At 48.5% G+C, this 23,623-nt stretch overlaps 1 protein-coding gene across 1 annotated transcript in view; it reads right to left on the reverse strand.

The window, feature by feature from the left end:
- Mtus2 (microtubule associated scaffold protein 2) overlaps positions 1-20,515 on the reverse strand; it is a 351,173-nt gene extending 330,658 nt beyond the window's left edge. The window contains 1 exon segment of the mRNA XM_051162856.1: positions 20,063-20,515. The gene's annotated coding sequence lies outside the window, so the exon portion shown is untranslated.
- Positions 20,516-23,623: the final 3,108 nt, after the last annotated feature.

Genomic DNA, 23,623 nt, shown 5'->3' on the forward strand with positions numbered 1-23,623 from the left:
CTTCCTCCCAGAACCTTCTCCGTCCAGGTATCTAGTCCCTGCAGTGAGAAAAGTACCCAATGCAGTCCTGACTTTTGGGGTTCTATTTGTGGTTTTTTTTTTTATCCACATTATGGGTGACAATATTGGCTTTTCACCCAAACTGGTTTCTCAGCCTTGGCACTGCTGACCTTGGGATGAGAAACCTCTGTGGTGGACTGGCCTGTGTGTGACATCCCTGACCTCCAGCCACCAGGTGACACATACCTTCCCCACTGTGACAAGCATAATGTCTCCTGGTATTGGCAAGGACCCACTGCAAGAAGAAGAAGAATCAAGGAGTTCTAGACAATTCTGGCCAAAACCACACACCCATCGATGACAAAGGGACTGCTGGGAAGGAAGCAGGACACAAATGCCACAAAGTCAACAAAAATATCCGCTAGCTGGGCATGGTGGTGCACACCTGTAATCCCAGCACTTGGGAGGCAGAGGCAGTCAGATCACTGTGAGTTTGAGGCCAGCCTGGTCTACATAGTGAATCCAGGACAGCCAAGGCTACGCAGAGAAACCTTGTCTGGAAAACCAAATATGTGTGTCCGCATGCATGTGTATGTGTGTGTGTGCATGTGTATATGTGTACATATGTGTATATGTGTGTACACATGTATGTATGGTGTATGTGTGTGAGCATGTGTGTATGTGTATATGAGTGTATACATGTGTGCATGTGTGCATGTGTGTACATGCATGTATAAGTATGTGTGTACATGTGCATGTATGTGTACATGTTTGTGTGTGTGCGTATGTGTGTACATGTGTGTGTACCTGCCATGAGATGCCTCTGACTGCCTCCTTTCCTCTCAGTGAGCAGCAGTAATGGTGGCAGGCCCTTAGAAGCCAGTACTCCAGAGGCTGAAGTGGGAGAATTGCAAGTTTGAGGTATTTTTAATAAACTGTAGTCATTTTAAATAAATAAGTCCAACAAATGTAAATAAAATAAAAACATTAAAATATAAATAAATATGAGACAAAATTTTTAAAAATTGAAAATTAAACAAAACCCCCAACCCAGAGTATCACCAAGTTCTATACTATCTTTCTCTTTGCTTCCTGACAAAGGCTGATCAGAGAGACACGTATTGCTACAGAGCCAGCCTCCCGCTAAGGAAGCAGAGCGCTGTTCAGGCCTCCAGCTCCTCTGGTGAGCCGCTGTCTCAGGCTTTGTGGATTGCTGAGAATGAGGGAGGCTGTGGGACCTTCCTTCCCCTCCCACAGATGTGAACAAAACGCACATTCCCCGAGCAGCATCTGGGTTGTTTCATCCGCTCTACAAACTCTTAGTAAGCCCCCAGCACGTGTCAAGCCTCCACTGTCTGGCGAGCAGGGAACGTGGTTGGGAACAGGCCAACAGCATCCCTGCCAGCATGTGATGTTCAGTGACTAAACCGAATCCTTTGCTGGCGAGAGCAGATCTGAAGTCACGTCGCCAGAAGGCCATTTGGCTTTCTCTAGTTGTCACACTGAACCAAGCTAGTGGATGTCCCTGTGCATAGCCACTGCCAAGTGATGGACATCACTTCAGGCTCCTGGCACGAGAAAAAAAAACCCACTTTGGGTTCAAAACACGCAAGTGGATGCAGCAACCTTATCACAACACTTGAACAACAATCCCTCATCTTCGGGTCCTCTGCAACTTCCGGGGCCACCTGAGACAGGACGAACCCTTCGGCTCCAGGAGCATCACAGGGACATCTCCAAGGCTCTGTCTGACCTTCACCAATGGGCGGCCTGTTCAGATCCCACATGGGTGCCCGCTACCTGCTTGCTACTGAAACGAAGCCGTTTTGTCTACCTACCAGCATGCTGACCCGATTAACTGCCAAAGTTGGCAGAGTGCCAGTGGGGATGCAGCCCCACCCCCCACTCACCTCCACCCCTGGTGTGCCCTGGTGACCTAGTCCATAAAATCTGGCCTCAGATCAAATGGGCCACAGAATTAATCCTTCACTACCGAATACACAGATAGCGGTGGTGCCGGAAGACGGCCCTGGAGAGCCCCCTCTAACAAAGAGGCTTATGGGATTGTTATCATTTTAACAGAATTGCCCACGAGACACTTACTGTCTCCCTCATCCCTACAACCATCTCCTAATATGCCAGGCCTCTATGGCTTTAAATACTCACACGTGACTGGTGTTTTCTTCTGCCTATCAGCCTAAGGAATAAATATATTAGAAAATTATTACCCTCGCTCAACCTGAACAAATGTTTTCTAAACCATGGCACATCTAACTTACTCCTGAGAGTCATTTTATTTTTATCTCTTTCAACAAGTGTATGTTTGTATATTACACGTGTGTGGGAACAGACTTGCGTGTGTAAGTCAGAAGACGGCATGTGGGACTCGGGTCTCTCTCCCTGTCTGTGGGTCCTGAGAGACAAACTCAGCCCATTGTGCTTGATATCAAACTCTTCGCTCCACTAAGCCACCTCACTGTCCCCCTAGGGGTTGCTTTAAAGCAGAAAATAAGACTTACACACAGTGATTTTTTTTTCCCCCCTCATGTTCCAGATATGAAGCTATTTCAGTCACATTTGGTTGGTACTTAGGTATTTCAGAATCGGAGTGGAAGGAACAAAACAAAACCAAAAACGAACAAACAAGAAAAGACATAGCACTTAACAATCTCTGCGGGCAGAGTGACTCTCACGTACTCCCAGGATTCGCCTGGCATGTTCACCTGTTATCCCCTAGCGACAGAAGTAGCTGCTCTGTTAAAAAAAACAAAACAAACAAACAAACAACAACAACAACAAACCATTCTGAGGGACAAGATGGACTAGCCTGAAGTGCACAAGACCACACAGAAATGATTTTTAACTTTGTCCTGGAAAGCTTGTCAACTTGACATACACGGGAGAGGAGGAACCACAATTAAGGAATTGCCATGCTGTGGGCAAGCCTGTGGGGCTTCTTCTTAATTAATGATGGGTGGGGGTGGAGCCTAGGGCATTATAGTGAGTGGTGCCTCCTCTGGGTTCTATAAGAAGACAGGCTGAGCAAGGCACGAGGAGCAAGCCAGTGAGCAGCACCCCTCCATGGCCTCTGCGTCAGCTCCTGCCTGCAGGGTCCTGCCCTGCTTGAGTTCCTGTCCTGACTTCCTGCAACGGTGGACTGGGGTATGTTAAATATAAGTGAAATCATCCCTTTCTCCCCGGGTTGCTCCTGTTCATGGTGTTGGATCACAGCAGCAGAAAACCTGAGGGAGGCAAACCTAGCAGAGAGGAGTCTGTCCACGGTCCGTGGAGTTGGTCAAGTGCGTGGTATCCAGCTGCAGTCCCAGCTTCCCTCTCTCCACTCAGGACACATCACCTCTCCCATGGGTGTTGTGAGAAACAAACAAGACACGCATCCTCCTCGGCCCAGCAAAGCCAAAGCGCTGAGCAAAGGAGGCATCCTTACCATGGAACGGTGCTCTAAACCTTCCGAAAGCTGCAACCCTTCGATACATTTCCTCAAGTTGTGGGCGACCGCCCAACCATAAAACTATTGTCTTTGTGGCTACTTCATAACTAACTTGCTGCTGTTCTGAGTCATAACGTAAACACCTGCTATGTGACCCCTGAGGGGTAGACCCCCACGGGCTGAGAACCACTGCCGGAGAGGCCCTGACCATGTGAGTGACGTAAGGTTCTTCTGCAAAAGACTCGGGAAACCTAAGGGTCCCCACGCAGGACAGCCCACTCACTTCTCTTTCTTCACCACTGTCCATTCTGATGAAATTTCAGCGCCTGCCAAAGATACACATCTCTACATGTACAACCCTCCAACCCGGTCTTCCCTTAAAGGCAATTGGCATGATTATTTGGACCTCACAGTGACAAGACCCATCAGATCTATCACTCTGCCACATTTTGACACTCATTAAGCTGCCGTTTGCATACATTTCCCTCTCTGTCTTCTATGAGAAAATTATCATCCTCCCCGCTGAAAAGTGAAACAGGAAATTATCAGCTCAGTATCACAGGTGCCAAACATCAGATCCAAAAGTCCCCTCATTCCCCACCTCTCCATGGCACCTTGAAGACAAAGAAGAAAGCCAGGAAGCAGCTGGGAAGGAGGGGTGACCAACATCAGCACGCCACCCCCAGGAAGGAGGGGTGACAGATGTCAGCGCCCCCCCAGAAGGAGGAGTGACCAACATCAGAGCCCCCCCAAAGGAGGGTTGACTAACATCAGCGGGGCCCCCCAGGAAGGAGGGGTGACCAACATCCGAGCCCCCCTAGGAAGGAGGGGTGATCAATGTCAGTGCCCCCCCCCAAGGAGGGATAACCAATGTCAGCACTCCCCGCCCCCCAGAAGGAGTGGTGACCAACGTCAGCACCCCCCCTAATTCTGCTTTCCTTCTGTCTCTCTCTCATTAAAAATAAGGAGAATTATCTTTTCTTCCAAGTGTTGGCTATCTGTGTGTTCAGAGAGTGGGAAGATTCTAGCCACAAATAACAGAAATTCACCCCAAATCTCATTGACTCTCTGAATTACATTGTTACATTTTGGCACTAACAGTGTCCAGTCCCCAACCTTGCAAAGGCATGGGCGTGAAACTAATCTAGGAATGGCATGGATGTTCACAGAGACGATGGCCACCACCCAGGTCTGTTCCTGGTTACTCTAAAGGCAAAATGTGCAGGTGAGTCAAGGTATGCAGGTGAGTCAAGGAATACACCACTGGCAAAACCGCCTCAGTGTCCCTCACATTGGAGCCCCCTGGAGCTAGCTTCATCACCATCTCCACCCTCTGTGCCCAGGGAAGCGCAGCTATACATCTGAGGCCGGGTACTTTGTACGTGTAGCCTGACATCCTTCGTTTCAGGACCTCGTGTGTGTGCGCAGGTGTGCACACATGTGTGCATTTGCACGTGAAGGCCAGAAATCAATTGGGTCTCTTCATCTTATATTTTTTTTGAACAAGATCTCTTGCTGAAGCTGGCACTGGCCAATGCAGCTAGACTGGCCGGCCACTGAGGCCCCAAGGTCCCCCTGTCTCCACTCACCCCCGGTGTTGGGAACCATAGACATGTGCCCATCTTTTTATGGAGGTCTTAGGGACGGCAAGAGAAGGAATTCAGCACAGGAGCTGAAGCAGCGACCATAGCTGCCTTCCTAACACTGCCCTCCTGTGTAGGGATGGTGCCGCCCACAGGGGGCTGGGCTCTCTTACACCAATCAGCAATCAAGGGAATGCCCCACAGGCAGGTTAACAGGCCAAGCTGAGAGAGGCAGTGCCTCCAATGAGGTTCCTTCCTTCCTTCCTTCCCTGTTGTGTCAAGTTGACAACCAAGCTAGGAACTGCAGGAATTAGCCAGAAAGTTCATTTAAAATAGTTTCCATTTTGTTCCCTAATTTTACCTCCAGAATGATCAAAATACCCCAAACCTATAAAAACTTCTCCTCATCTGTTTAATTCCTTTCAAACCACCTAAATTTCTAATAAAAAGCCATCCCTACCTTCCCATTTTTATCTTCATCTCCTATGTCCAGAACTTAAAAAACAAAAGAAACAAAACCAAAAAACCCTTCTACTCCCACCTAGGAATTGGATCCCAACAAAACAGATCTGCTCTGCCACTGTGCATTGTGGGAAAAGCACCACACGGACGAGGCCTTCACAAGGATACCTCCTCAATTATTTTTAAAATTGTATCTCTCTTAAAACTTGAGGCATTCCTAATAGGCAATTTGGCTACTTACATTATCATTTTCTAGCATGTGGTAATAAAGCATCTTTTTCCAACAATCAGTTTAGTTCAACAATTTTCCAATTAGAAGGGAATGAAATGTCGTATGGGAGGATGGCGCTGGCTAATTTGTGCACAATGCCATATGGGCTAAACACTGCCCCTCCCCAGCCTTGCTTAAATGGTCTTGTTTATAGAGAGGAGACCCAGCTTTGTTCTCTTGGGCCTGAGATGCGACACAGTTCAGCCTGACCTGAAACTTACTATTTAGAGCAGGCTGGCCTCCAACTGGCAGCCATCCTCCTGCCTCTGCCTTCCAAGCGCTGGTTCTGCAGGGGCACGCAGCTTCTTGGTAACTTTATTCATCAGGCACAGAGTTTACGAAGCCCTCCCCCAGCCCCACGCCGGCACTGCGGCAGCATCTCGCCCCACTTCTGTCAATCAACGTAACTACAGTAACAAGATAACCTTTTGTACTAGTAGAAGATGAATTATCACTAAAAAAAGAGGTATCTGTTACATCTTTAACAAAATCATTAACAAAACAGGAAAGCTCGAACTTGAGTCTCAATTGCCATCTGAATGCATTCTTCACACTTTAAAAAAAAAAAGATAAAATCAAGTAAGCTTTCCTATGAGTACTCACTCTCGGCGGCTTGCTTAGTTAATGATAAGACAGTGGCAGCTCTTCGCTGTGAGAAACCAGGAAGTGTGAGGCACTCAAGAGGTGAGTGCCAACCAAATAATAATCAGGGAGGAGTATACTCGAACTCACCCTGACCCCCAAGACAAGCTTCCAGGTCACTGGTGACGCTCCGATCTCATAGACAACCCAGCTGTGCGAACCTGAGAAAGAAAAAGGATATGGAAAAACCCAGGAGAAAGAGTCAGCAAAGCCCAAGCGATCGCGTGAACGGAGAGCGTGCGGAGCCCTTGAAACTCCACAAACTCCCCATTGAGCTTGTGTCCCTGTGAGCTTGTGCGGGCTAACTCTGGGCTCCGGGAGCCACTTAATCTTATTGTCCGATTAATCCTCCGTGGATTACGTGACTAAATTTTCTCTCTGCCCTCATCCCTTAAGCAGTTAATGATCTGAAAAATTGACCACAGAAATGAATATGTGAAGGCGCTGAGGTTCTTTTCATCAGAAGGAAGGATACATGATGCTTGGCTCTATTTTGTGGGCTCTTCCTTGTCTTAAGTGCTGCCAACTGTCTCCTCTTATTTTATTTTACTTCAGGAGAAATCAAGACCCAATGGAACAATGAACCTTACAATGTTGAAAATATTAATTACATCCTTTAAAAGATCATTTCCAAAACCTCAACCTAAAAATATAACTTTTTTCTCAATCTCATGAGAAAAAAAAATTCACTGTTAAATAGTGAAAAAGACACAGATTTTCCTCCAAAATCCTACTGGAATATATATCACAGAATTTTTGCTATTTTTGGGTTGAGTGACACAAGGTTCAATATTCAACCATTTTCAGCCTACAAAAGAAAATGTTAAGTTCAATTTTTTTTTTCTGAGAAAAAAGATTGGGGGAGGGATTATAAACAATTAAATATTCAAAAACTCAGGCTGGCCGGGTGTGGTGATGCACGCCTTTAATCCCAGTACTCGGGAGGCAGAGGCAGGCAGATTGCTGTGAGTTTGAGGCCAGCCTGGTCTACAAAGCAAGTCCAGGGCAGCCAAGGCTACACAGAGAAACCCTGTCTTGAAAAACAAAAACAAAACTCAGGCTGGAGAGATGGCTCAGAGGTTAAGAGCACTTGGCTGCTCTTCCAAAGGTCCTGAGTTCAATTCCCAGCATCCACATGATGGCTCACAACTACCTATAATGAGATCCGATGCCCTCTTCTGGTGTACATGCAGGCAAAAACACTGTGTGTATATGGTAAATAAATTTATCTTTTAAAATTTTCAAAAACTATTTATTATTAAACATCTATCATTTTCTCCTCAGTGTCAATGGCCTGGGTTTTCTACCCATCACCAATGCTGCCCAAAAGATAATAAATGAATTCTTTATGAATCGAGAGGTTTCTGTGCAGCCTTTCAATGCTTTCTTTCCATCCACAGCAAGTGGCAATGCCTTTCCAGCCTCTGCTTTGCAATGCGGAAGGTCCCTCTAAAAGCAAAGCTGTGGCCTGGGGGACAGGCACGGGGGAGGCAGGGAGGGTGTGGGAAAGAAGAGCTGAACAGAAAATGGACCACAGAGCTAGTAGCACAGGGGGGGAGGGGTGAAAACAGAGAGCAGGTGCCCACGTGGGAACCACACACACACCACACAGAGGAAATTAAGCAGGCCCCGAGCCAAGCCCAGACGGAATGAAAAGAATTCACTCCTGTCTGATAATATATTAATAACCCATCTATCTTAAGAACCCAGCACACCACAGTACCCAGCACTGGTGGAATGCAAAGCCAATCAAAGAGCAGCTGCGCAAGTCCCTGGGTACCCAAAATTCACGTGTTCAAAACTGTGTGTCCTTCTGAGTGGGAGGGAGCAGGAAAGAGCTGAAACCATTTCCCTCCCATCAGGAGACCCATCAGACCCGCAGCCTCCCACCAGCCCCTGGGAAGAGTACACTCCCGCCAAACAAACCGGCTGATCTCTTGAGAACCAGTTCACCTGTTTTCTGTCCCTGTTTTCTAAGCTGATTACGTGAGGATAAAGTGCAGGATCAAAGTGCGATGCTAAAATTGCCATCGAAACTCAACAGAGCAATGAAAGAGTTTAAGTTGGCAAGCTAGGGAAAACCAACCATTTCCTTCGTATCCAGCCAGAATTCCCAAAGAACACCAGAGGGTCATCAAAGGAGATGCAGCGTGGAACAGGCCTTCAGAGACACTCCACCTGCAACGTCGCTACAGAGGCTGCACCTTAAAACAGAGACAGTGTGGTCTATACTGACCCACTGTAGAGGAATTTAATTATCTGCTCTGCAGGAGATCACACCCAAAGACCTTCTAGGTCTGTGTGATCCGGCTAGAATACAGACATGCCTTGAATCCAGGAGACAGAGGAAAGCAGATTGAGTTCAAGGCCAGCCTGGTACAGAAAAGCTTAAGTTCAAGTGTAGTGGTACACGCCTTTTAGCCCCAGCACTCAGGAGACAGAGGCCTGCAGATCTCTGAGTTCTAGTCCGTGCCATTCAGGCTGTTCTGTTGAGACAGCGAGTTGAGAGGAAGTGCAGTGGAGTTGAGTTCCTGGCAGTTCAGTTGGTGGAATTCAGAGGCAGGTTTTACCAGGACGCTTTTACAGAGACAGGCTGAAGAGAGGACGTGCTAGACACAGGGGAAGACAGGATGAGCCAGAGAATGATAAGGAGCCAGAAGATTAGAACAGATTGCTAAAGTTAGTCTGAGGCCAAGCAGAGCAATTCAGTGAGAAGCTGAGAGAGAAGCCACACTGAATCAGTCAGCTTTAGTCAGAAGAGTTGAGTTGTACCAGCCAGCAGAGTTCACAAAGAACTAGAAAGGGTGAGCTTATTCAGCAGTGAGTCTCAGAGGCTGAAAGAATTGTAAGCCTAGATTAGATTGTACAGAGACTAGAAGCTTCCAGGACTAGGACTAGGTTAGCAGAAGGAGGCAGTGAGCCTCCAAAATGACAACTACATCTGGAGAATAAAAGATACTTTTACACACCACAAGGCAGAAAGTGTGGGAGGAGCCTTAGTCGTGAGAGAAAAGCAGGTCGTGGTGTTATTAATGACCACATAGAGCCACTGACAACTAAACATCCCTGACCGTTTGGAATTATACAACTCATGGCAAAGAGGAGACAGAAGATAGCTCGGTTATTGAAGGGCCTGCCACCCAGAGCAATAGGGCCTGAGTTCGAATCCCACCACACATAAAAAAGCTAGGTGTGGTTGCAACCAGTCACCACACAGGGAGCCAGAAACAGCTAGCATGGAGCTCTTTCTCACGTGCTGGGTCTCAATAAAAGACCTTGTCTCAAAAACGCAAGCTGCATGGCTCCTGAGGAATGACAACCCAGCCTGTTCTCCGGCACACACATGAGCTCACACACACAAGCACATCTATGTGAGAGTATGTTCTGGCTGGTCTGTAAAGATTATATACGACGAGTGAAAGCCAGCCTAAAGAAGGGCATTCTTGGAGGACCACGGGCTGGCCAAGAAGCAGCTTGCCAACCTCACACAGAGGAACCCTTGGGTACAGGGATTTACCACTGTCGCCACAGTGGCATCTACAGACCATCACCAGCAACTGAACATGGAAACTGATACAACACCCTGGGCCTCATATAGAAAAGGGCTGAGGAGATGGAGTTTGCGCATTGGTAAACAGCCAAAGCCAGGTGTCCACACATACACACAAAACGCTGAACGAATTCCCAAATTGTAGGCATAGGTTATTGTGTAGTTTACATTCTGATCTGCTGTTTCAATGTTCCGCAAACTCTGCTCCCCAATTGTCCCCCTGATATGTCAACAAAGCAGCTAACAGCCAATTGATGAGCAGGGGGTGAAGAATAGGGCGGGACTTCCTGCCAGCCAGGGGAGGAGGAGTCAGGGGAAGAAGCAGGGGATTCCGCCGCCGTGGGTTGAGGGCCAAGGATGATCAGGAGGAGCTGGAGCCCAAGAAAGCTACAAAGTTCACATATCGCTGGGATGTTTGCTGGGAATAAGACAAAACAGCATAGAGGGTTAAGAACAGACTTCAACTGCTCAGATTGTGTCGTGAAGCCTTGTATTATAAAAAGTCTCAATTATTCGTGTGATAGCTGGGCTAAGAAACAAGCTAAGAGAAACAAACACCATTTTATAAAAATAACCTCAACACCAAGTGCCAACCCTGAAGTTGATCCTTATAATCCAAAGCCGTACATTTTTAATAGTGTTCTCTGGGTGCCACTGGAGTGCGGCCGTATTGGAGAACCACTATGCACTTAATGTATGGAATCTACCAGGGAGACAGTCTCTGTAGTCTCAGGAATCACACATGGGAGCCCCGCTAGTTCTTGCAATGTTCGTAATAACCTCTCCCTGTCTTGCAGAACGCCAGCGGGAAATAAGAGAAGTCAGTGGCTTGTCCATGTGTTAGAGCAAGAACACAAGACCCGGTGCGAGGCTGCCTATCGCTTGCTAATAGGAAGGCCATCCAGGCTCCCTCACAGGTTAGCCTCTCACAGCGTAGGCACACCACCCCCTTGGCAAGCCGCTCCCATGCCTGCTCCAAGTGAATCTGATTGCTGAGCACGAGCTGGCAGTGCTGCCGCACACCCCCATGTCTTTCCTCCTGCCTTTCCTGAAGTGCCCCACCCTTCATCTTCCTAGCAAAGCCCTTGTGGTCCACCTCAGCCTGACCCAGGCAGGGCTCGCCGCTTCCTTCACTGGACTCTGCTGTAATGAGGAAAAGAAAAGGCAGCATGCCTGTCCCGTTATGTACGTCTCACCACAGGAATTGGTTGTGCGCTTTTGAGAAGGAACGTGAGTAAAACGTCTTAGGAATACATGAATGCAGTGCTAGAGGTGACATCAGAATTCTGTGTGCCCTGCAGTATGTTTCTAGGAGCCGAACGTCTACTGTAAACGTCACCAGTACAGTGGCCCTTCATGCACGCGTGGTTACTAAGGTACCTGAAATGTAGCCAGTCCCTGCTAAGTTGCATTGTTAGTAGAAGGTACAGGATTCTGTACAGGGCACATAGTGGCACACGGCTTTAATCCCACCATTTGGGAGGCAGAAGAGGTCTTGTAACATCCCTAGTTCGAGGCCAGCCTGGTCTACAGAGTGAGTTCTAGGACAGCCAGGGCTACACAGAGAAACCTTATCTCAAAAAACCAAAATATAGAATAGAATACAGGGTTTGGGGTTGTGAGATGACTCAGTGGGCAAAAGATCTTGCCACCAAGCCTGTTGGCCGGGGCGCTGTCCCTGGAACCCAACTGATTAAATGAAGTACACTGTCACTAATTCCATTTGGCATTACTTTTCAGTACAAATACCAGAAAGCATACATGTGTGGCTCACAGTATTATATTTCTACTGGATAGGGCAGCTATACAGGTACAGCCACTCATGTATGCGTGTGTGCTCACGTGTGTGCATCTGTGTGTGTGTGTGTGTCTTAGAAGTTTGGGTTTTTTATTTTCACTTTTTTTTTGAGAATGTCACACATGTATATATATATAAAATTCCTACCTCAGCCTCTATCCTCCAAGTCTTCCCTCTCCCATCCCTCTCAAATTCAAAACCCCTTCCTTAATTATTACTGTTTTACACATACACACACACACACACACACACACACACACACTCAAGAAACAAACACAAAAATAATTAATTAATCCCTTTTGCTTCATGGGGTGACCAACCTCTTGATTTTGAGATACAAAGTCACCTGTAAGGTTTATGCCTCCGAACAACACAGTCAAGCTACCAAAAAAAAAAAAAAAAAAAAAAAAAAAAAAAAAAAAAAAAAAAGAAAAGAAAAGAAAAAAAGCCTCAGTGCTTTAAGTCAGTTCACAATGCCGGGCCCTGTCCATAGCTACAGCAGCCGCTACATTGCAGCTGGGGACAGGTCGCTCCTATAAGCATGCAGACTCTGGCATAGCAACAGAACGCTCACACACTCAGTGACGGGACCGGGTCCTTGGAGAATAATTTTAATGCTATATTTTGTACACATCACGGAACCTGCCATTTGGGGGGGGGGGTCTGTTGTCGGGGAGGGGTTGATTGAGAAGAGGTCTTGTCACATCACCTAAAACGATGAGCTCAAGCATCCGGCTCCAGAGTGTGGCTATAATAAAGGGCAGACTCTTCCAGGCACCTCTGCTCTTCCGTTTTTGGTCCTATGAACTTAGATGCCAGCTCTCACTCACATGTATAGTTTAGTGCACCATCCTAGACTGTTCTCAGAATTTTACTCCTAAAAAGGTCGTTATATTAAGATAACTTTGTGGGCTTGAGAGATGGCTCGGTGGTTAAGAGTATTGTCTGCTCTCCCAGAGGTCCTGAGTTCAATTCCCAGCAACCACATGATGGCTCACAGCCATCTATAATGAGATCTGTGCAAGCATACATGCAGGCAGAACACTGTATATGTAATAAATAAAATAAATCTTAAAAAAAAAAAAAGATAACTCTGTAAACACTGGGGGATGGCTCACTGGTTAAGAGCACTGACTGCTCTTCCAGAGGACCCGGATTCAGGTCCTACACCCATGTAGCAGCTCACAACTGTCTGCGACTCCGGTTCCAGAGGATCTGACGCCCTCTCCTGGCCACCATGGGCACTACATGCACATGGTGCACTTAGATTGCAGGCAAAACACTCATACACGTTCAATAAAAATGGAGAAATCATCTAAGAAAGAATTAAGAACTAAAAGGCAGTTTGGGCTCCCTGTGTGACAAGGTCCCACCCGGGAAGGCAATTATTTGTGTGTGTAGACAGATTGTCCGTGTTGACAAGGTATTTTGAATGAGTAATTTCAAACTGCTCAGCACAGAGACAGTTAATTCTGGCAGCTTTCTTCTCCGGCCCCTTCACAGAGGTTGTGTTCATGTTGTGCACATTAGGACTTTGCAGCAGCCTCCCTACCGCGGGCTCCTCACTGGGCTCTGTTGTTTTGTTGTTATTCTCGTAGTCCATGGCTCTATAAGCCATGCTGTCTCCCCTGTGTCAATCTCAAGTTGTTTCTGGGCAGACGTATCTTAGAAGCTAATGCACCATGCTAGCTTTTTCATGTCTGCTGGAGACTCACACTTCCAAACGCCAATACCAGCCTGTCATCGACACTGGGCTCGCCCTGGCCATGCACACTGCTTACTACCAACCCACGATGTAGCAACTGAATCTGCTGTCTGCGTGGGGCTGTCGGCACACCCAGGGTACCAGGCACACAAGGAGAAGTCCTCAAGTGTCATCGAGCTGTCCCCTTCAAGACAAGGGACGCTCATCATCCCGGAAGAAAATAACTGCCCTTGCAAAGCAAAATATAAAATCCGTACCAGCAAACAGAGCTAAGTGGCTCCTTTCCTTCCGTCTACTACACACTCTTGTAACAAAACAGAAAATAAAAACAAAAGACCAAAACAGTTTTTAGTCACTCCCTTTATTCATTCCTAATCATTTGTTTTTTTATTTAATTAGCACAAGGTGAGACCAGTGACTGAGCAAACAACCTCAAGGAGGTTAGAGCATATAAAAGCGCGACTTGTGCTTGGGAGTGTGGATTTGTTTGTTTGTTTGTTTCAAGATAGTCTATGTAGCCCCGGCTGTCCTGAAACCTGCTATATAAACCAGGCTGGCCTCAAATTCACAGAGGTCCACCTGCCTCCACCTCCCAAGAGCTGAAGTTAAAGGCCACTATGGCCCCTGCTGTGATCTGAAGTTGTAAATCTGGTTTGCAATCCATTTGTTCTTTTAGGTTAAGCACACAAATCCATCCGTTGTAATGGTCCATCCAGGACAGCCAGAAAGAGCTCCGAGAAGGCAGGATTGACGTTAAATCCTGCACCTCCCAAGTTTTCAAACCACCACAAGATACAGCAAGAGGCTCAGCAGTCACCCATAACTGTGCGTGTGCTCATCCAAGCTGCTGCAGGGCTCTTTCCACCACTGCAGACCAAAGATCATCCATACTGGGGCCTCCTTGGGCTCATGAGGGTACAACATGGTTACAGGCTATGGCCCTTTAAAAGTAAGCCCTTTAGCCTAGTCTTTGTCCCACAGCCGAGCTCAGCCTCTGTGCCCAGAGAGGGCAGCTATGAAAAACAGCAACCAGTTCCTGGCTACTGCTCTCCCAGGGGCTTCTTAGCCTTCTGCGCTGAGGGGGTCCATGGAAGCCTGGGTCCAGGTACGCACATACACACCACCGCACATCCGAGCTACGGACGCAGGGCAATTGTCTGGGTGTTCAGGAGCCTCGTTTCCATACCAAACAGTTCTCTTCCCCACACCCTTCACGTGGAGGTTTTCTCTGGCTCATTTTCTCTAGATATTGAACTATTCCTCAAGGATGGAGTTTGCGGTTCCCACTGCAGGCATGGTCACCACCACAGCTCCGACACATTCCTAGGGTTGAGGGCAGGTGGCGGCATGGAACTTGTCTGCTGGCCTCTTTCCTAAAACAGGCCACGCTGAACCCCAGTGAAACATATAACCTTCCATAAGATTCCAGAAATATAAGATTCCAGGTGGCCTGAACTCAGCCATCATAAGTTGTTAAGCAAGTTAAGAACTGCAGGCCAAAGTTAAAATTTCTCCCCTAGCCTCCGTCTCCACCCTGCCTCCAGAATTTAGTGCCCCCATCTCACCCTACTTGGAATTTACTAACCTCAGACCCCCATTCACCTAAAAGGTCACCTTTTGTTAGCCTATCTAAGTTCTGCTTCTGCAAAGGTTATTTAAACCCTCAGCTATTGCAGGACAAGGTTCCCAGCTCTTCTGATCTTGATGGACCCCGGCGTGTCGGCTCAATAAAATTCCTTTGCTTTTGCATTGACTTTTTTTTTAATATTTATTTATTAAGTATACAGTGTTTTGCCTGCATGTAGACCTGCAGGCCAGAAGAACGCATCAGATTTCTTTATAGGTGGTTGTGAGCCACCATGTGGTTGCTGGGAATTGAACTCAGGACCTTTGGAAGAACAGGCAATGCTCTGAATGGCTGAGCCATCTCTCCAGCCCTTTGCATCGACTTTTGACTCTGACTCTCAATTGGGCTTTCAGGAATAGACTCTGACGATCTGAGTCTAACACTCCCTCCCTACTCAAAGAGTCAAGAACAGGTTCCTGGTGCCCTGAGAGGCCTTAGTTATCCTGTCAGCTGATGCGCCCTCTGGAGATACACCAGCACTCACTCACCCATACAGAGCAAGTTTCTGGTCCTTCATTACAACATTAGCATGAGGCTCTCAGTGCTGCCCTTGGCCCTGGCTCCCAGGAGCCAGCTGCCCTCTGCTCAAAGGCTGCCATAGGCTCCTCCCTCACCCACCACCCAGGGAGGGAGGGGAGTCAGTGAGCATTCCCTGACCAAACTGGCAGAAAGAGCTGGAAAGAGCCAGAAAGAGCTGGAAAGAGCCAGAAAGAGCTGGAAAGAGCCAGAAAGAGCTGGAAAGAGCCGGAAAGAGCTGGAAAGAGCTGTTCTCTTCCCCACACTACTTCCCTGCCTGACTCATTTTCCCTCCTTGCACCTAACCCACTCAACTTTTTACTCACATTCATCTGTCCCCTCCTATTATTACATGGTAAGTACCTTAAGAGCACCATGCTTTTCCATTTTCTTTTCTGTATATACCCTAGTGTCTACAACGGTGTATAGTAGTGGCGTATTTTTAATCCAAACACCAAGTTGCAATAAGCACAGATTTTATTCAGGATGAGAGGAAAAATTTGTCATTATAGAACTTGAACTCACCTTTAATCCCAGCACTGGGGAGGCAGATCTCTGTGAGTTCCAGGCCAGCCCAGTCTACAAAGCGAGTCCAAGAAAGCCAGAGCTACACAGAGAAACCCTGCCTTGATCAAAAAGGAACTTGAATTTAACTCCTGTCCTAAAGAGGCAATTAACATGTTTTAAGGAGAATGAGTGTGGGGTTGGTCACACAGAGTGTCCCGCTTAGGGATCTGTGTGCAAGCTGGCTTTGCTGTGGTTGGGCCACACCCTTCTGCTGAGCCTGGAGGCAGAGCTGCTCCCTCCTAGTGAGCGCATTTCAGGTCTTTGAGAAAAGCTCCCCCGGATGCTAGAGACACATTTACATCACAAAGCCATGGAGAACCGATTTACAAGGTTAAGGCTTTGTTTTCACTTCCTAAATAAATGATGTAAAACAAAAGGAAACCAGGCTGAATTCTTTGCCCAGTCATTCCACACCCACCACAAGCTGTGTAAGAGCTTTCAAGTCTCGGAACTGCTGGACAGAAGGACCAAAATCATTCCTGCTGAAAGGGTAGATCTTCCAGGCCAATGTCAAGCCCCAGTTGAGGAAAAGGCTCCTAAGGGGAGTTTGATGTGTTTGGTGAAAGACGGTGTCCTTATGAATGGGTGGGTGATGGGTGCTGTGGTGAAAGACGGTGTCCTTATGAATGGGTGGGTGATGGGTGATGGGTGAAAGACGGTGTTGCTATGAATGGGTGGGTGAGGGGATGGGGATGGACGATAGGCGGATGAGAGACAATGGGCAGATAACAGATGCCGGGTGCCTGATGGTAGATGTGTACATGAGGTGTGTGCTGTGTCGGGGAGGGTGAAGATGAGAAGGTCCGAAGACATTCAGGTTCCAATATACACTAGAAGTTGGTTCAAAAAGAGGAGGCCCCTTTCAGCCCTGCCAGGCTTCGCCTAAAGGCTCTTATCTGCTGATAAGACTGCTGATCGGACAGTCTGGTGGCTCACCTGCTACTCCCAACCTGCTTTGCCTCTTGTGAGTTATCTCCCGAGACTGGATTTGTTTGTTCACTATTTAAAATTCCTATTTGAGATAGATGCTAAGGGGTTTGTGGGGGAAGGTCCCTGCCAAAGCTGGCTCTCTCTATTCCCATTAACACTATTTTTTCGTGGCAGGGTTTCTCTGTATTTAGCCTTGGCTGTCCTGGACTCACTTTGTAGACGAGGCTGGCCTCGAACTCACAGTGATCCACCCGCTTCTGCCTCCCAAGTGCTGGAATTAAAGGCATGTGCCACCATGTGTGGCTTTCCCATTAACACTTGTTATTGAGTGCCTCGTGGTTTATTTTCTTCCTTGTGCCGGGGCAGCTTGCCTGCTTTCCACATGTACCCTGTCCCAGTGTTGCTTCTTTCCCCAGATCACTCAGATCCAAAAAGAAGGCCCGAGAGGCTACAAGACACGGAGCTGGTCTCCAGGAACCCTGTGATGTCATTAACTCCATATGGTTGGGGACGAGAGCTGGGGAGATAGCTCAACAGTTCTCATTACTGGCTGCTTCTCGGTAGGATCTGGGTTCGATTCCTAGCACTCACATGGCAGCTCACAGCCACTGGTAAATCCAGTTCCAGGGAATCTGATGCCCTCTTCTGGCCTCCATGGGTACTACATGTATGCAGTATACAAACATGCAGGCAAACACACACACACATAGAATAAGTTGTTTTTGTTTTTAAGAAAAGACTACTTTATAAGGTAATATTTAAACTTAACTTAGGAAATGGACAGGTTCAAGATTCATAGAAACTTGTGTTTATATAATTGGAGGCTGAGAGGATGATAAGAGAATTCTCCCCTACTTAAAAAAAGAATCCAAAGCCACATATACAAACCTAAGGGTGCGTGTGACCTCCTAGATATATGGCCAGTGCTCCTCCCAGGGCCTCCCAAAGTAAGTCCAGGTGAGGGACCAGAAGCCCAAGACTCACCAGCTTCCTGGCCATCCGCCTCTGCCAGTAGGTAAAAGGCTATAGTGGTTTCCAGGCAGCGTTCAGATCTCTAGAAAATTGCTAACCATAACAGTTATCTGTTCCAGCCACTCCCATGGCACTATTCTTATCTGCTGTTCACAAACCACCGTCCCTGCTGCTCCCTCTGATTTGGCAGCAGCAATTCATTATAAAACCCCGTGTGTGTGTGTGTGTGTGTGTGTGTGTGTGTGTGTGTGTGTGTGGGCTCATGCACACAAGCCTAGGTTTTTATACATCCTCCCCCACAATTTCAGTTCTGACAACCTAGTTCCACGTCAATTATGTAAGAGCCAAAGCAGGGAGTTTAACCCGGTACCAAAAGCACCGTAGTAGCTCTTACATAAGCTCCCACAAAGCCTCCGTAAGCCTGCCCCAAGGTGTGGAAGTGTGGACTTAGAAAAGATGCCAGCTTTCCCTTTGTCTTTAAAAAAGAAAAAGAAAAGCTTTCTGCACCTGATTGACTAGTTGGTATTGTGATATAGTATTTTTAAAATGTCAATTCAGTGGGGAAAATACTCCTTGGTAAAACTTGATTTTTAAAATTCATTTAAACCAAAAGGCCCCCCCTTACACACACACACACACACACACACACACACACACACACACACAGAGGAATACTGAACTTTCCCTTTGCACTGTACCCCACTAAGACTCCATGGGGAGTCCCTGTGGAATTAAGGGTCCCTGGTACACACAGCTTTTCTTTGCAAGAAAAACAAGCAAGATTACTTAAGTGAAAAAAAGAGAGAGAGAAAGAGGCTAAAATCCACTAGCTTCTCTCCAGCCCAACAAGTTTCTCTCCCTATATTCCACAGGCATGGGTGAGGTACCTGGAACCCACGGAGCCACACCTCAGGCTGCAAGGAGCCTAAAAGAAGCAATGCCGGCCATCAGTCCCTCCTGCTGACTACACATGACAATCACTAGAAAGCCATAGACAGAACAAATGCTGTCACCAGGAACCAGTAAGAACAGAATATAACGGGGTGGAAAACACGGAAATGCCTAGACGTTCGCGTATCTCATACTTTTCCACTTTCATCTTTTCACCTGAAAAAAAAAAATTACAGTCCCCGTGTGAGCAGTGATCTTTACCTGTCAACTCAAAATCAGCCAGTTCCACCTGACAGCAAAATAAAATCACCTGGCAGTTTAAAAGGCCAGAAGGCTGCGCATGAGGTTCTATTTCTTTAAATCACTTCCCGTCGTCAGAGACGTCCCACCGATTTTTCACAACAGACTTCATAAAAACCTGTGTTGTGTTTTAACGCTTGAAATACCACAGTATGATTTTTTTTTAAAGACCTCGTGTCCTCTTTAAATAATACCAAAGCCGCATGCTCACCCTGAAGGAAAGTTTTGAGCTAAGACAGAAATGTATGCCTCTGACTTCCTACGTTCTTACGTCCTCTGGTAACCGCTCCTAACTTTACCAACCAGCAAATATTTTTGCTAAGCACTTACATAACAAAGAGTGCTGGCGCCTCTGGCACGCCGCCAAGCGTACTTCTCTGGGTGTTTGTATTTAAAATAGAACGGTAGTAACATCACTTGCAAGCCTGTAGTTCCTTCCCTGCACAGACTCAGAATGAAGGGGGCTGAAAAATGGATGGAGCAAGCCTTACCATTCTAGTGCTCCAAAGAAATAACACATCGGTGCTAAATTAAGACGAAGACACGGACCGAATTATCCCGAGCTGGGGGTGGAGGGAGGAGGGGGAGCTCGCTTCGGCTAACCCGCTGTCGCCTCTGAAAGACGGTGCTCAACCTGACATCCCCGGAAGGTGCGAGTGGGCTGCAGCCTCTCTCCGGCGGAGCAGAGGAGGTGGGCTGAGGGGAGCCTGAAGCCCGAGACGCCAGCAAAAGCCGCCGACTCCGCCCGGCTGCGCACCTGTCTCCAGTCAGATCGGGATGCGCGGACCGCAGACGCTCACCTGGGTCTGGAGGAGCCAAGAAGGGTGCGCAGAGAGGCCAGGGCAGCCTCCGGGAGCATCCCGGGCCGGGCTACCTCCGCACGCAGCTCCTTCGCAGCTGGAGTTTGCAACGCGCCCACGCGTCCAGACTCCTGACCCACCCGGGTCTTCTGCAACTTGACAGAGCGCGGGCAGAGGTGGCGCAGGTGACGAGCCCGGGGCACCCTGGTACCTGGGGCCGTGGCCGCAGCCAGCCCTCCGCCCGCCCGCGCACTTCACCGATGGGCACCGCCCAGGCCACCCGGCTCCGACCGCTCGCAGGGATGGCCGGGCCTGAGGACGCCTCGCCGGACAAAGACGCCGCTCCCTCCTACCGGCCAGTGAGGTGCCGTCCTTGGCGACAGCAGCCCGGCTGCAGCGGCCCCAGGCGCGCACCCCCTCCCGGCCGCCCGGAGATGCTCACGAGCCCGGGCGCCTCCTCTCGGCCGGAGCCCCCGCGCGGGGAGCCGCGCGCCCTCTGCCGACAGGACGCGGCCCTGCAGCTCACGGGACCACAGTGGTCCAGAGCATCCAGCCTCAGACCCCAGGGAAAAAAAGAGACAGGCTGAGGTCGCCGACCTAGAGCCCGGACTCCCACGAGTGGGATCTGATGTGGTCCTCTCACAAGAGTGAGCCTCTTCTAATTGCGTGCGGCAGGAAGAACTGGGGCCCAGTGGGAGAACTTGGAAGGGATGCGGGGGGCGGGGGAGGGAATGATGAACAGGAGACTAAAGTGCTCTCTCCCTGAAAGGGTTTTGTGTGCGAGACTGTCTGCGTGTTTGGCGGCAGAAGGGGGGAGGGGTTTTTTTGTTTGAGGCAGGGTCTCGGCTATATAGCCTCGGCTGGCTTGGGACTCACAGGCATTCTCCTGCCTCTGCCTCGAGTGCTGGAGTTAAAAACGGAGACCGCGACCCACTTGCCCCTCAAAAGAGTGGTGCGAAAGGCTCTTGTCTGAAAGCAAGCTTGTATCTGCTTCGTAATTCACAGCGTTCTTCGGGAGTAAAGATGAAGGCAGGACTTCGCAATGGCCCTTCCAGGTCGCACACCTGGGAAACCTGAAGACCTACCGGGTCCGCTCTGACAAGGCTTGGGGCAGACTGACTAAGAATGAAGACGCAGTGCTTGCTGGTTCACAAGCCTGCTTTCTCTTGCGGGGTCGGGAGTGTGAGAAAGCGGGCTCCTTCCCCGCAACCCCAGCACTGCTGTACTGAGCAATGCTTTATATCAGCTTTTTTTTTTTTTTTTTTTTTTTTTTTTTTGGTACTAACTGGACTTTCACACGCTGTCTTTTTAAATTATTCTGTATGGCTTCCCTTTTCTTCTGGAAGAATCTAGGGCACATTTTATCGCTTTTCCTGTCACCTTCGGGTGTTAACAAGCAGTCTGACTCGCTGTTATTACAAAGTCCAGTCCAATCTAAGTCAAACTTTAATCTCACTTCATTTAAGCCTTCTCCACTCTCCTCCCCTAGCTCACACACACACACACACAAGCCTGAGCTAAGCTTAGAAAGATAGAACCGCCTCCTCGCAATTCACTGTCCTATTTGGGTGTTCTGCACCTCAGAGGTGGAAGGAATGGGGTCCTGACCCTACAGCTCCTTCCCCAGGCCACTCCCACTTCCTCCGGGATGCGCGCCCTGACAGGCAGATCCAATGGTCTCCCCCGTCCTCACAGACCTTCCATCAAACTCTACAAAAGCTCTGGTTAGCCTCTTCCTCGAGCCTCACACTCCAGATGACAGGCTTGTCTTTCCAGCAGTACGCAAGGGAGCCCTTCTTCCTCTTCCTGGCGGGACCTGCGCCAGCCCCGCCCCCACCTCGCTGCCCCACCACCAACCGCTGAGCCAACAGAATGCCTCCTAACAAGTCCCACAAAAAAGAGAAAAGTACTGTGCACGCACGCACCTACGTACCTCCATGGCAGCACAAGACAAGGCACTGGGATCTTGGGAGCATACAACCGTGACTCCACCAGAAAACAGAGAGGATGTCAGCATTTTGCTGGCTTTCTCTTTGTTTCCCCTTTGATTCTTTCAGGGTCCCTAACCCTAGCACCCACCTAACTCACAGCCCATCCTCCCTCTCAGATAGTCCTCTCTGACACTTCTAGGGTGGGTGTCACCCTTCTCCTAGGTGGTTGCAAATTGTCAAGTTGACCATGTAGATTAATGGTTACAAATGGTAAATTGGAAAAGGAAAAAAACATACAATCCAGATACAACAGTCATATAGTCCTGTTGAGATTTTTTTTTTTTTTCCTTTCCCGTTGGACGGGTAGAAATGGAAAGACAAGTTGGTTTTGTTGCTGTTGTTTTGATTGGTTGGTTGATTGACTTACTGACTGACGACTGACTGACTGACTGACTGGTTTGTTCCAAGTCTGAACCTTCTCAGAATTCCCAAGCTACAAGTCACCTAGTGTGCCCAGTAGCTGTGCCAAAATAAGCAATACACACACACACACACACACACACACACACACATACACACACACACATGCTTTAATTTAATTTATATCTTAACGTATTGTAATGCTGTGATGGAGAACAGAGTCAAATGTTCTCTTGAAGGGGAGTGGGATAGAATAAGCGGGCTTGTCTCTGTGAAGGCCACGCACAGCTGACAAAGCAACCGCTTCATGAGACATGGATACAGGTGGTTTATTTTGGAAAGTGATCCTAGGAAGCAGGGGCCAAAAATTTATTAAAACAGTAAGACGGTATGGTGGTTTGGATAAGAATGCCCCCGTGCTGGTTTGAAGAGGGAAGGACCCCATAGGCTTATGTGTTTGAATGCCCGACCCATGGGGAGTGGCACTATGAGGAGGTGTGGCCTTGTTGGAGGAAGTGCGTCACTGTGGAGGTGGGTTCTGAGGTCTCCTATGCCCAAGCCATGCCCAGGGAGGTGCTTGGTCCCCCTCTGCAGCCTGCAGATCGAGATGTAGAGCTCTGGGCTCCTCCAGCACCACGTCTGCCTACACGCCGCCACGCTTCCCACCATGACAATAGTGGACTCTGAAACTGTAAGCTGGCCCCAGTTAAATGTTTTTCTTATAAGAGTTGCAATGGCCATGGTGTCTCTTCACAGCAATAAAAGCCCATTGGCTCATGTATTTGAGTGCCTGGCCCCCAGTTGGAGTGTGGGGAAGGGTTAGGACATGTGGCCTTGCTGGAAGGGATATGTCACTAGGGTAGGCTTTGAGGTTTCAGAAACCCATACCAGGCCTGGTGTCTCTCTGTGTGTTGCTTACGGATCAGGATGGAGAACTCTCAGCTCCTTCTCCAGCCCCATGCCTTCCTCACGCTGCCATGCTTCCCGCCATGATGACAATGGGCTAAGCCTCTGGAACTAGAAGCCCCCGCTAAATGCTTTCCTTTATAGGAGTTGCCTTGGCCATGTCTTTTCGCAGCAGCAGAGCAGTGACTAAGCCAGAAAGGTGGGGGGGGAGAACATGTAATATCCAGAACCAGCTGAGGGCACAGGCTTTACCTCAGTGCCGCGAGGACGCCAAGGAAGCTCACGGAAGGCCTCGCGGAATGGC

This window comes from Acomys russatus, chromosome 19 (assembly GCF_903995435.1).
Source record: "Acomys russatus chromosome 19, mAcoRus1.1, whole genome shotgun sequence".
Classification (NCBI taxonomy): domain Eukaryota; kingdom Metazoa; phylum Chordata; class Mammalia; order Rodentia; family Muridae; genus Acomys; species Acomys russatus.